This window comes from Pteropus medius, unplaced genomic scaffold (assembly GCF_902729225.1).
Source record: "Pteropus medius unplaced genomic scaffold, Ma_sr-lr_union100, whole genome shotgun sequence".
Lineage (NCBI taxonomy): Eukaryota > Metazoa > Chordata > Mammalia > Chiroptera > Pteropodidae > Pteropus > Pteropus medius.
The window spans coordinates 32282523-32294577 of NW_024351730.1; the positions used below are offsets into that span (position 1 = coordinate 32282523).

At 37.6% G+C, this 12055-nt stretch overlaps 2 protein-coding genes and 1 long non-coding RNA gene across 18 annotated transcripts in view; 2 read left to right on the forward strand and 1 right to left on the reverse strand.

The window, feature by feature from the left end:
- LOC120588357 (uncharacterized) overlaps positions 1–4836 on the forward strand; it is an 86407-nt gene extending 81571 nt beyond the window's left edge. Inside the window, exons 2-3 of the long non-coding RNA XR_005649233.1 lie at positions 257–409; positions 580–4836. This is a non-coding gene — a long non-coding RNA (uncharacterized LOC120588357). The remainder of the gene's footprint in view (positions 1–256; positions 410–579) is intronic.
- The window catches only part of MAPK10 (mitogen-activated protein kinase 10), a 431719-nt gene extending 422441 nt beyond the window's left edge, over positions 1–9278 (reverse strand). For 2 of the 5 annotated variants that reach the window (XM_039845809.1, XM_039845810.1), the window contains exon 1: positions 8864–9278. The gene's annotated coding sequence lies outside the window, so the exon portion shown is untranslated. The remainder of the gene's footprint in view (positions 1–8863) is intronic. The other 3 variants (XM_039845808.1, XM_039845814.1, XM_039845811.1) reach the window with 3 other exon arrangements.
- A 182-nt stretch (positions 9279–9460) lies between these two features.
- PTPN13 (protein tyrosine phosphatase non-receptor type 13) overlaps positions 9461–12055 on the forward strand; it is a 168479-nt gene continuing 165884 nt past the window's right edge. For 8 of the 12 annotated variants that reach the window (XM_039845781.1, XM_039845783.1, XM_039845790.1 and 5 more), the window contains exon 1: positions 9461–9945. The gene's annotated coding sequence lies outside the window, so the exon portion shown is untranslated. The remainder of the gene's footprint in view (positions 9946–12055) is intronic. The other 4 variants (XM_039845784.1, XM_039845786.1, XM_039845789.1 and 1 more) reach the window with 1 other exon arrangement.

Consider the following 12055-nt stretch of genomic DNA (forward strand, 5'->3'; position numbering starts at 1 on the left):
GTAAGGTGATAACAGTAAAAGGAAAGGCATGGCATGGCGACCTTCTTCCTTCACCTCCATCCACTTAAAATAATTAATTTCGTCAGAGACTTTGTGATATAATGAACGTAAGTAGCGTTGCTTAAAAACCAGGTAACAAAGTGTTGGCCTCATTTCTGCAGTTGGGCCCACCCCAACTCTGGCTTATTAGTGAGCACAGCCTTGGGAGCACTGAGAGTCAATCGCCTTGACACTGACACTGTTTCTCTCATGAAAGGTTTACCAACATCAGTGGAAGTGATAAGCTCCCTACTGCAAGTGATGTTCAGGTATTAGACTTTCAGGAAAGTTTCGAGTACAAGAACAAAGATCAACATCACAGAGCACATGTGAACTATCTCTTAGAGAATCCTGGAAATCTGAAAAATGGGTAAGAAATTTTTAGGCATCTGGGGGTCCTCTGAGAGCAGATGAGGATAAATTTGAGTTATTAATGTAATTGAAATCTAGTCCATAGCTAAAGCTAGTAAGAGTTTTAGAGATGGTGGTTTCTGGCTAACAAAGGTTTGTGACTAACAGATACTTCAACTCTTCATCTAGGTCGAGTTGCCATTATTGGTATTGAGAAGACTTTCTCATTAAGAGAACTAGACAAAAGAAAGGAGGATCATTCAAACATCAATGAAGCAAGAGAATTTTTATTGAAAGCTGAGTGATTGGAATATATTCTCTGCTCAAAGGGACTAGAGTTCATTCTTCTTTGAGTTCATATTGCTGGCATACTTTAGTAACTGTTTTGAGAGGGTAGAAGTCTCTTTTCCCCTCCACACTCCAAGACTAAGTATGCAACACTCAAAGCTGTTCTCTTTGTCCTTCTCTTTTTCCCTTCTCTCTCTCCCTCTTAATTTCCATCCCCTTGCTTGCTGCCTTTTCTCCCTCCCTGAGTAGAGTAATAAGAATAAAAAGATCAACCAATAATCAACAAAAATTAAAACTTACAAAACATGTATTGTGTATAAGACATGTCCAGCACTATATGGGGATCTTTTCAAAATAAAATAGAAGCTCTATTAAATGACTTCCACTTAGTCAAACCATTAGATTTATGCTCTCTATTCCCTCTACGAAACACACAAACAAATGCTCATGGCCCCTGAATGTTTACTGATGGGCTATAACATAGTATATTTGCACATATATGCTTCCTCTACCTAAGTTATAACTACCAAGAGTCATTCATTCCCTTAATAGTGTCTGAGTGCCCACTATGTGACAGACACTGTTCTAGGAGCTAATGACATTGCAGTGAGTAAAACAAAACTCTCATCCTCATGAAGCACACATAAAAAGCAATTGTTTTAGTTTCTCAAACTCTTAATGCGAATTATTCTAGCAAATATAATTAGGTAATTTAGTTTTTATATACTTTATTAAAAATAAGTGCAAAAATTATTTTTCCTATTGAAAACAAAGTTGAAGCTTAAAAATGGCTAAAGTGGTAAATTTTATGTTATATACATTTTACTACAATTTTTTAAAAATGGAGCTGAATATGTGGAAAGACAAATTACTGCCACAAATTATCATGGGCAAGGAAACTGGAAAATAGTAACGAATATAGACGTACTCCAAACTCATATTATTTCACATATGTCCTCAAAGTTCTACATTTCCTTTAACAACAACAACAAAAAAAATAGAACGTTGTAGATTTTACATTTGGGAATGGCTTATGTAAAAAAGACAGCCTGGACTCTCAATAGCAAATTCATGGTCAGAAAGCCTTTGGCCTAGCATCCAAAGATTGGCTAATGAATGCATAATGATAGGTTTTTAGCAAAAGCAAAATGCTTAAGTTACATATGTATAATTTTTTATACTTCTCTACTTTAACTCTGTAGATGAGCTAAAGAACTACTTATTCTAACAGCTTCAACTTTCTAAGACAAATTTTCTCTCTTCATGGGGTTATAAAAAGCATTTCTTCCATTTATATGAATACCATAAGTCTGTATTTGGCTCTAAACTGATAATCAGTTTCTGTAGATAAGACCATTTCCTCCTAAGTTTTCTATTAGACATTATAGACAGAACTGCAAAAATCAAGGCACTCAAGTTTTAAGAAATTTTTCACCAAGTGAAGTTTTGTTTTATTAAACACTCCAACTCCAATAACAAAGCCTTTAATAATCAACCTTCTTGCAGAGCAGCTCACACTCAGCAGACAGTGTGAAATCACTCTCTTCAAAACAGAACATAAACTAGAAAGCTTAACTTCTGATTTGGATTCCATTTCTGAGAACACTTTAAAAAGTCACGATTAGCAGTCATGAACCCTAAGGCAAATCCCTGTAGGTCAGATTTAAATGACAGCATATTCATTATAAATTACTCTGTATATATTCAAACATGGCTAAATTTCAAACAACAAAAGGGCTATGCTTATTTGCCATACTCCCTTCATCCAGATTGAATAGGCGGTTACATAACTTGCCAAGACAAGTAGTAGAAGTGAGTCAGAGACAGAACCAGTCCCAGTAAAAATTGTAAATTAGGCAGTTTGACTTCAATGCCACACCCCTTTAGTACTACATACACTTCCCTGATCCTCTCCCTTAGCATCATCACCCCGAGGGTCACCCTTGTACTGCATAACCTCTCCCTCCTGAATGCCCCTCTCCATTTTTCTCTTCCACTCACACCCCGAAACTAGTTTCCCCTCTCTCCCCCTTCCCCTTCATTAATTAAAATTTACCTTTCCAGTATCTCTCACTCTCAGGGTTTAAAGTGACAACTACCTAATCTGATAAACCTATCTGCACTAGCTTTCAAAGAGAGAAAGTTGGAAGGTAAAGTGAATTTTAACCTTGAACTTCGCAAGTTAACACCTTTCGAGTTTAACTCATGAGTGACAGAAAGAATATTCAGGAGAGGCATTGAGGAGAAATATTTGGGTTCAGGTAGAGCCATTAAGCACCTGGAACATCAGGTAGGAGTAGGTAAATACTTTTAGCCTAACATGCTGTCAGCAGCCCTCTTCAGAGTAACTAGCAAGCCCTGGTCACTTTGGGGTCAGTTAGAGAAAATTAGAAAAGAGCTAAGAATCTGTGGTTGACAAAGAAATTGGAAGTCATAGGAGCACCATAATTAAATTTTTCCATATTAACCTTTCTTAGCACTGGCTAGCCCTGGTATCTAATAAATATTTTCTAAAGTTTCTCTTTAGCATAAAATAGATTATTTGAAAACTTTTTCTCAATAAGTCTTAAAACACTAATTCCAAAAATCTGTACAGCCATCGTAGCTGTTGTTTGGATTTTTAAAATAGTAGTTTAAAGTTTATAAATAGTTTTCACATACACATTTCATTTACTCCTGTTGAATACTGAAAGAACATTACAGGCTATTATGTGTGAAACATATCCGCTATTCTTACTTCCTTCACTTTATAAATGAGGAAAGTGATGCTCCAAGAAGTTAAGTGGCTTGCCAAGATTTGTTCTTAGGTCTCTGAGTGCAAATGCTGTGCTCCTTCATTGTTCTGAGCTATAGGCTGCCTCCCAACATTTAGAGTTATCCGTGCCACTGCTGACATGTAACTCTACATCCTAGGGGAATTCTCACATTTTAAGAGTTCAGCTACTACCAAAAGAAAATAACCCATTTATTCAATTGACCTGAGGGTTATTGTCGTCCTATCTGGTTTCCATTGCTGTATTATTTTCCTAGCTAATTCTTGATTCACTTGGAAGTGTCAGTACTGCCTCACAAAGTCCTCCTTAAGTCCTGTAAGAGTTTGTGCTCCAATTACCTGCTCATGTTTTGGTGGATTACTTATCTGGCTTCTGCTCTCACCTGGGCAAAGTTCCCATCACAGTCCTTACTCTGTAAGCAAGAAAGGATGTTTCTGGGCTTAAAGAGGGAAAACACTAACACAGCTGGTACAAGCCAGAATACAAATATTTCACACTGAGATGAATACAAGAAGCCAGCTGGGAAAACACTGCTATTTACAAGTTTAGATTAGCCTAGAATTTATTTCAACTTTTGAGGTAAAAGGTGGTATTTTAAAAATCATTAGAATTTAAAGAACACAATCTTATCATTTTGGAAAGAGATAAACCCCTTTCTGAATTTTTTGAAGCATATAGATGCTTTCCCTAGAAAAATGCACAAACGCATTCTTGGAATACAGTTTCAAGAAGTTCCATTATGGGGCGATCCTTGGGTCCCACATAAAATATTCCTGACTTAGAGTGTGTCACAAGTATGGTCCCTAAGTGATGAACATTCTAAGGTCCATGGGCCACTTGGAAGCCCAGTTAAATTTGTGTTATGGTTAGCTATCTAATTTCTTTATTATTAGTAGCAAAAATCTATGTTGACTTTTTATAATAAAAATAACACATGGTTGTAAAGATTCTAAATGAAAGCACTTCAGAAATGAAATGGTTTCTATAATTCTAATCCTTAGGAAAACCATTGTTAATAGCGTGAATACTGTCATATATGTAGATATATATACTTCTGAACAGAAATCAGATCATACTGTATTGCAACATGGTTTTGTCACTAAATAATATGAGTAAACTATAGTTTATGTAATAATTTAACTATTACAGGCACTTATTTTTTAATTTTGTAACTGCCAACAATACTGCAATGAATATTCTCGATTATATCTCTGGTCATGTAAGCAAATATTTCTTTAGGATGAATTTCCAAAATGGAATAAGTTAAAGGATATTAACATTATGAATTATGAAAGGCATTGCAATTGAACTCCCAAAGGAAATAAGCCAATCTATAATCCTACCAACAATCACGGGGCATTGCCTATTTCACATATTTTTACCAGTACCAGATATTATAAGTCTTTACAAATATTTTTTCAATTTGATAGTTCTATATGATAGCTCATTTTTGTTTTAATTTTGATTTATTTATATACTTGTTTTATTTTCAAATATTCATTGTTTTTCTGAATTTTTGTTAATTTCATATTCATTATTGTTTTTATTACCATATAGAAGTTTTATATTTTATGAAGTAAATTTTTACAAATTATTTTAAGGTTTTTGGGGACAACTGAGTAGCTGTTGCTACCACCAAAATAAATTCCATATGGATCGAAAAATAAAATGTGTGAAGGAAAAGCCATAAAAGTTCTAGAAGAAAACATAGGAGGATATTTTTGGTAACTGAAAATAAAATGGCTTGTAAGCATACAAAAAGATACTCATAATAGAAATGAAAATTTTACCTGTAATGAGATACCATTTTGTAACTATTAGATTGGCAAAGGTCAAAAAAGTTTAATAATACTGTTTTGATAAAGAGTAGGGGAATATAATGTGCTATCAAACTTTCCAACTGTGTTAAGGTGACTGCAACTCGTACTACCTCTCTAGAGGGCAGCTTGGTTTTGTTTATCCAAATGTAAAATGTGCCTACTCTTTAAGCTAGCAATAACACTTCTAGAAGTTAAACCTACAGTGTTACTCTACATGTAAGTCAGAAGGAGGTGCTTAAGAAATGTATTCCAACTTGTAAGAAATAGCAAAAGTTTGGGAATAACTTATATATGTCCATTAACAATGGTGGAGTTAAGTAAATTATGCTACATCTGTGAAAGGATTTCAATCTAAAATGGAACTGGAGGATGTGAAATGGAGAATCTCACACATGAGCCCTCAGAAGAACGGAATGTGGGAACTGAGAAACTGATTCCCCATAAATGCCTGATTTACAGAAGACTGAAACTTATCCACTGACCAATGAACATTGGTCAAGAATCTCTCTTCATCCTCCAGCCAATGAACTTACTGCTTGAATTCTTGCTAGATTTACCCCACTGTGCACGCCTTGCCTATAAACACAGCCTGCCACAAGCTCTCCACAGACTCCTCTGCAGCTTGCTGCAGCACCAGTTTCCTAAACTGCAATTCTTCTGCCATTCCTGAATAAACTCTATTTCTGGTCATTTGAACTTACCTCAGTTTACCTCTTTATTTAAGTTGACACATCTGAGGAACAGATACTATGGAATCATTCAAAAGAGCTAGGCCCATCTAGAGATCTGATAATAGAGATCAAAAACAGATTATGAAGTAAAAAAAACAATCAAGGTATTAGATGAGTTTGTGAGGTAACTTTTTTTTGAAAAAGGGTATGTATCTCTGTATGTGTGTCTGAAATGATACACTAGGAATAGTTAAGTTTCTCAGCACCATTCACTGAATGATACACTTTTCTCCTTTATCATATACTGTACCTGGACAACCACTTTATCATACGTCATATGTGATTTGGAGTCAAGTCTGCTGTTAATCTTTGTGATTTATAATTTATTTTAGTATCTTTTAATGTGAAATTCTTCTTGGCTATTTTTGAATGGTTTATCAAATAAATTAATTTTTAAATTATTTCCTCAAATATTTCCAAAAATATTATGTTCTGACATATGATTAGAATTGTACTGAGTATAAAGATTATATTTAAAATACATTATAATTATACAATATTTGAATCTTGGTACTTAATCTAAAAGTATATCTCTTCTTTATTCAAACATTTTTATGTCTCATAAGTTTATCATTTTTAAAGTAAGTTTTATTAATTTTTTAGTATTTATTTTTAGCTATTTAATTTTTGTGCTTATTATATATAGAATTCTTATTATATTTTCTATGTGGTAATGTTTTATACATGGGAAAGTTTTTTATTTTTGTATTGAATTTTTACAACTGGTTACCTTAACTCATTTTTTATCTCTTCTATAAGTTTTTCAATTGATCTTTGGAATTTTTATATCATTTACAAACAAATTAGAATCCTGATTTATTTTTAGTACTTAATTTCTTATTTTTTTCCATATATAATTGCACTGGCTATCATGTCCTTACATGATGTGATGGTGGGCATTCTTGTCTTGTTCCTGACTTCCATGGGAATAATTATAATGTTTCATTATAAAGCAAGTTTCTGGTTTTGGTATAAAGTATACATTTTTAAATGATCTATTCTAAATTCTTTAAAAGTTTTTGTTAGGATTTTACAAAATACTTTTAGCATCAGTTAAGATACACAATTTTCTCCTTTGACTTATTCAAATAGCCAACTATATAAATAAGTTTTCTACCATTGAATAATTTTTATATCTGGCAAAATTTCTCTTAATTTTGGCATATAATTTGTAATTCTAGGCTCTATTTGTTAATATCACATTTTAATTTTACATTATATCCAAAAGGAGATTAACCTGTAGGTTTCTTTTTTGTGTACTCGTTATCAGGTTTTGGTATCACAGACATTCATTTAAAAACCAGCCTTTCAACTCATACAAAACAAAAGGATTACTCATAAAAAAGTCTTGAGGGCAACCACTTGAAATGACCTTAATATGAAAGAAAAGAGAAGAGTAGAGAAAAAAAAAGAAAAGGAAAAGGAAAATAAGGAAGAGAGAAAGGGGAGGAAGGGAGAGAAAGGGGAGAAGAGAGAGCAAGAAAGAGAGATGAACTTTCAGTGGCAGAGGCAGATGTTCCATGAAGGTCTTTATTCTCACAAACCTACCTCTCCATCTCTACCTTACCAGCTTGATACATGAAACAGAATATTTATTTTTTTATTTTTTTATTTTTAATTAAGTTTATTGGGGTAACATTGGCTAATACAAGTATATAATTTTCTGATGTACATTATTCGACATCTCTATATTGAACCAGAGCATTAAAACAATTCTATTTCAGAAAATGGGGGGAGGACTGAGGAAAGGGTTCCAATCTTTCACTTCTGTCTCCAGTTTAGGGAGGCTGGTCTTCTCACTGTTATTTACTTCCACCACTCTATTCCTGCTGCTGCTCTCTGGTTTTATGTTCTTTCAGCTGCCTTTCCTCATCTTTGGTTCATTCATCCCGCTACCTAGTCATTCATCCCACTACCTACCCGTCAAAACCCAGTTCAAATTTCCCTCCTCCACAATCTGACTAATCCAGCCCATTCCACATACCACAGACTTTCATTTGCTAAGGTACTCAAGTGTGGCTGCAAATTCTAGCTATAGTTGTTCTCTAATTATTTCAAGAGCGCTAATTTTCTTTCTTAGGCTTTGTGGTTAGCTCCTCGAGGGCAGGGGCCTTATCTTAAAATTCTGCTGTGTATTTCCCATTGTGTTTAGCACTATAAGTAATCACATTCAATGCATACTTGCAAGTCATATTTGACTGAAGACATCCATCACAGTTATTCATTTAGTATATAAGATAATAAAAATTCAAGTGCTCACCAAAGGTAAATCACTACCATGAATTCCCTCATTCATCACACATGTATAGCAGCCTCAGAGGCTAGGGAATTTAGGATTGCAGCTTTAACGTTGTCTCAGATCTCTCCATTTTGGAGCCTACCATAAAGTTTGGAATTACCGAGAGCCCAACACTAGGGGTCCAAGACTAAATTTAGCCCCCAAGGTCCCCTTCCCAGAGTGGACCAGTTTACCTTATATATCTGAGAATAAACCCAAACTTTTGAAACTCAAATAACAATTTGCTCATAAATTCAGCAAGACTTCCTTGTAAATTGCTGAAATACAAATTTTTTAGCTTGCAGGAAGGGAATAGCTGCTAGGACATACCTTTGTCGCGTTGTAATGTGTAGCCCTACATAGAAAAAATGGATGTTCTTCGTGTCATTCGATTGCGTTAAACGTTTTACTTAAATTTTAAACTTTAAGATTATCTTAGTTTTAGAGGGAAATAACACGGCAAAAATTTACGTATTTTTTCAAAAACGTGAGAAAAATTTGAGTTTTCCAGAGGGCCTTTGGGGTTGACAAAGTGCTGCCACCACACCCTTGAAGATCACTTACAACTGTGGGAAAACTCACCGAGCTGTTTTCGTTGACCCCGCCATTTCCAAGTTGCTATTGCTGCAGGGAGCGGGCACAGCCTTGCTCTTTCTCTATCTCTCCTCTTCTCACCCTTTCAAAGTTAAATCCGCCCAGTGAGAATTTGGAAACAAGGCTGGAGGCAAGAGCGGGCAAGGTGGGGAGGGATTCTTCAGTTTGATAGGAGAAGAGCAATCGGTTAGGCATTTTTCACTCTCCCTCACACTCCCAAGGGCCTTAAAGTTGTTTCTGGCTTCGGAAGTGTGGGGGCGGTCTGCTGCATTTTCAACTTGGCCTAAAATTAGAAGTCCACCCAGCAGGGGCTAAGAAATTTGCCGCGGGGCCATCAACCTGAGCGTCTGGCTTGCCAGAAGAACGCGAAAAGCCAGGCCCACGGCACCGGTAGTCATGGGAACCGGAGCGCCAGTCTCCCCGGCGACCTCGTCCCAAGAGAGGGGGAGGGACTGGAGGCGGGTGGGCCAATCAGGACTAGGGGAGTGGAGGGTCGAAGATCTGCGGTACTCCAGGAGCCCGGGAAGGGTTGAGTGACAGGGAGGGGGGCGGGGCCAGGGCGGCCGCCTAAGCTGGAGCTGTAGTTGTGCAAATAGCTCCCGCGGCCCCTGCGAGGGTGACACACTATGATCACGGCCCCTAGAGACCGTCGTGCTGGCAAGCAGCACACCCTAGCTCCCCGGTCCGCCTCGGCCACCTCGGCAGCGCTCGAAGCCAGCAGCAGGAGTTGAGCTGCCCTGCGCCCGAGGGTTTTGGCGAAGCCCTTGGTGGCGCGCTGAGCACAGGAGGGCGAAGAGGCTGAGCGTGCGCTCCTGGGTCAGGCGGTCGGCTGGGGTCGCCGCTGGAGGGGCGTTTCCGAGGAGTGGAGGAGGAGGAGGAGATGCTGCTCCTCTTCTCGCCCTCCCCAGGCTCCTTCTCCAGCTCCGCCGTCCCTCACCCGCAGCCGTTTGGGGGAGAAGAGGTGGTGGCTCTCGGCGCCCGCGGCGGCTGCCCGCGGCCCGCCCCGCCGCCGCGTCCCCGCAGCCCTCGCCCCGCGCTCCAGTAGCAGGACTGGGTCTCCGGAAGAGCGGGTAAGAACGAGAGCGGCCCTGGGCTCTGGACTCGAAATGCAGAAGTGCAAAGCAAAGTACACTTCGCTCGCCCTGTTCTTCCTCTCTCTGCTTTTATTCCAGCCCCTAAAACCAAGTCTTCTCTTGCCCTGGTGGAAGATACTTTTCTTTGGTTTTCGTGGTGGGGTGTTTTTGTATGTTAGAGTGGGGGTGGGGTAACTTTGGTGGGGAAGGATGAGATGAAGTTTCATTGTGAATTAGGTAGAGCTCCCTCTCCCGCGGAGGAAAGCAGCTTTTGGGGAATGAAACCCCAGACGGGGAGTAAGGGGTCGTGGTGTAATGGGGAATGACATTGTCCATCATGCTAGTACAGCACTCTGTGCGTGCTAAGGAAAAGGCTCCCGGAGTCTGTTTCTAATTTTTGTAAATGATTGTGGTCACGGTGTGGTTAGAGGCCGCCCAGAAGAATGCGTATATGTAAGGGCTTGGGGGAGAGGGGGTGGTGTGGTGGGGACGGGTGGCACAGGGGACAGAGGGAGAAGACGCTGCCTGATGCAAGTTTTTTCATTGCTTTTCTTCTTAGTGCGCGAGTTAAAACTCCCTGCCCCCTTGCTCTTTAGATGATACTGTAGTACAGAAAGCTGGAAAGCTAAAGTTTGGTAAAGTCAAGAAAGTTCTTACGAAGTTTAATTTCCTTCTGCTGTAAATATATTAAAGGAGGGGAAGTGGAGAGAAATATTACCACTAAAATAGATTTACAGCAATACAGGTTTCATTGGCCTTACATATATGATCGACACCTCCACACACTTCCAGCTAATCTCTGGGACAGCCTTGTGTGATTTTCGTTTAATTGCATCTCTGAAACAACAAACGCGGTGACTTCATAGGGAGCTGCCCGGAGCTGAGTTTACCTCTCAGAAAATGGGGCAATCGGGTTTGTTTTCAAGGCGGAGACCTAAACAAAATGTAGGACACCTGATCTGTGGGTTGAAGGGCGCTGGTAATTAATTAGCAAGATTTTAAAATTTATATCTACAGAGTTTACTAAAGGATGAGGGAAAAATAAACGTCGCTGTATTATGAAACAAGCGTTGGTATTTTCCCAAATTTTTGATGACTGAGTTGGCAGGGTCCAAGTGAAAACTTGCTTCATGTTCATTGGTTGCTTGTGGTAGTGCTATGAAACAAATTATTTTTCGTTTTAATATCATTAGCATTTTAATTAAATATATGCACATATTGATTCAGTAAATTCATACAAAGACAAATTGAATGCTTTAACATCCAATCCTAAATTTATTATATTTTTTCATGATAACATTGTCTTCTAACTTTGATGTTGTAGAGGCTCTGTGGGAGTATGTGTGGGGTTGAGGATAAGGTGGAAGCTGGAATAAAAATAGAAAAATATCCAGGGTTAGTTATAAGAAAAGGGGCTAATTTCTAGTGTCTTTCAATTTTACAATTGGACAATTATGATTTCCTATACCATTATGTAGGTTTGTCTTTTGAATTTATATTTTCCCATCAAAATTTTTCTTGCATGTAAAGCCTACTTAATTTTTAGAGGGTAATTATCAGCATCCAGAAATATTTATAAATAGCTTTTCATGTCACGAGTAACACACACATACACAAACCATTAAAACCAATGTCAGTTTAAAAGATAGATTTTGATACTATGATAGCAGTCAAAAGTTGTAAATACATGATTTTTTCTGGAGTCATGTCTCATAAATGCAGGAAGTGAATTTAAGAATCGTCTAATCAGTTGCTTTGGGCTAGAAGATATTCCATTAAAAGAATGGAATCTATGTGTTCTTTATTATTAAGAAAGACAGGTCAAATGCTTGCTTTATTTCACTTTTAATAGGTTAAGGATTGGATAAGAGAGCATTGTACCTTTTCCTGTATCAATTGAATATGTATTTTTCCAGCTCATCTTATTGCCCAGACCCAGACATACTGGAGAAAAGGACTTTTGGGAAAAGCTGCTGCTGCTTATTCTACTTTTTTGAGAGAGTGTAATTTTTAAATAAACTATGAAACATTGTTTGTGGTATAATTAAATTGTAATTAATACCATTTAAAATAGAAAATAAACACTACCATAATCTAAGCCAGTGCA